Source organism: Chinchilla lanigera, unplaced genomic scaffold, assembly GCF_000276665.1.
Source record: "Chinchilla lanigera isolate Chin_1 unplaced genomic scaffold, ChiLan1.0 scaffold00009, whole genome shotgun sequence".
Classification (NCBI taxonomy): Eukaryota; Metazoa; Chordata; class Mammalia; order Rodentia; family Chinchillidae; genus Chinchilla; species Chinchilla lanigera.
Genome location: NW_004955410.1, coordinates 27,093,092 through 27,095,264, shown reverse-complemented (window position 1 = coordinate 27,095,264; position 2,173 = coordinate 27,093,092).

Here is a 2,173-nt window from a genome sequence, read left to right as displayed (position 1 = left end):
TTTACTGTTTCCTTACTTTATATATAAGTATGGTAAGCATGCGTATACACACACGCATGCACACGTACACACACACATGAGCTACCGGTTCCCAGTGAGGGGTTAATGGTAAATAGTATTAACATTGTGGGATCACAAGGCAGAAAGAAAGTCACGTGGCAAGGCCAGGCTTGCTCTTTTATAATAACTGGCTCTCTCTGGAATTAACCCACTCCTGAGTGAATGAATAGTCTCCTCAAAACCCGCATTAATTCCTTCACACAGCAGTCATAATCCATTCACCTCCCACTCGGCGGCACCTCTTAAAGGTCTTATTACTGATAAGTCACAAGGCAACCCCCCCCCCCCGTGGGAGATTTAAGCTCTTTTATTAAGGAGTTAATAAAAACTACTTCCTCTTCACCTGTTCCCCTTCAGTTACCCTCGACAAAAGCCAACCTCACCCCCATCCACCTTGGCAGAACCGGATGTTCAACTCTTGACAAACAAAAACACCCCCTGCTGGGGCTGTCCTAGCCCAGGGACACCACCTGCTCGGGTTGTTCTAACCCAAAAGCAACCCACCCTGCTCAGGTTGCTCTGGCCCGTGGATACCCCCTCCCGAAAAATGTTCTGGCCCAAAGACACCCTCCCCAAAAGCTTGAAAACCCCATGCTTTGCTCAGCTCACTGCTGTCCTAGTTCTCTGGGTCTGGTTCTGTGTGGGTCTCTGCTCTATCATATCAATTACCTTTCAACTGGGGAAGCTTCCAGAACATGAACCTTTGGTGGTAAACTATATCCAAATTAGCTGGGCATGGTGGTGCACGCTGTAATCCCATCACTGGGTAGGCTGAGGCAGGAGGATCACTGCAAGTTCCAGACCAGCCTGGGCTACAAAGTGAGCTCAAGACCAGCCTGAATTGCATAGCAAGACCCTGTCTCAAAAAAAAGACAAAAAAAACTATACCCAAATTATAGTGGTTAGCCATTTATTCAATCAGTTGTCATCATCATAAGGAACAATAAAACTTTTTTTTCATTCCCATAAGAAAAAGAAATGCTTACAACTAAAATAAACTCCCCAGATAACAAGGACCTTGGAATTCTGTCTTCCTAATATTTGTGTTTTTTTTTTTGTCTTCTTGAGACAGCGTCTCGCTATGCAGTTCGGGCTGGCCTTGAGCTCACTTTGTAGCCCAGGCTGGTCTTGAATTCACAATGATCCTCCTGTCTCAGCCTCCTGAGTGCTGGGATTACAGGCATGCACCACCACACTGGGCAACGTTTACATTAAAGATAGGAACCTAGACATTCTGATATATTTATAACCCAAAAGGTTACAGTAAGGATTTAGGGTCTTTAGATTTTCCAAGGAAACACCTACGGTGAAAGAAAGGGAGGAAAATAATCTTGTTGTCCTTTGTAAACAGAGACACTGGTCTTATATATTCCTACAAAGTGTAATATGAAATGACATTTCAGACACCGAAATAAAAAGAAACCAAAAAATATGACCAAGTAGGTTTTAAGAAGTAAAACATAATTCATACAAATAAAAATTATAATAACTAAAACCACATATTGCATAATGTGCTTTTTACAAGGTGCAAGGATAATATTAAATACATACATGCACACAAACGTACACACTCATTCAATGATAATGTTATTACTTTCTTTCCATAGTTCAGAAATGAAGAAGTCTCTGTTGGTAAGACTTACTCCTGGAACACCATCTCATTCCAATACCTATGGGTCTTTTAAGGGAGTAATTCTACTCTTCATTGCTTTTTTTTTTTTTTTGTCTTTTTGAGATAGGGTTTTGCTACGCACTTCAGGCTGGCCTTGAACTCACTTTGTAGCCGAGGCTGGTTTCCAACTCACAGCAATCCTCCTGCCTCAGCCTTCCAAGTGCTGGGATTACAGTTGTGAGCCCTCATGCCTAGCTCTTTGTTGCTTTTCGTTATGATCTCATGCTTGGTTATTCTCAAGCGTACAGGAATCCCCAGGAACCTGGGTTGAGATATTCCTCTGGAGAAGGTGTATATCCTTCTATCAGATATCAGCACACAATACTCATCCACAACTATTATGTTCATCTTTCAGATAGAGTTTTTCAGACTGTGTAAGGAAACCCTAAATGTGCATGAGGGTAGACCACGGCAATGAATTCTCCTCCCATGTAGTTGTTT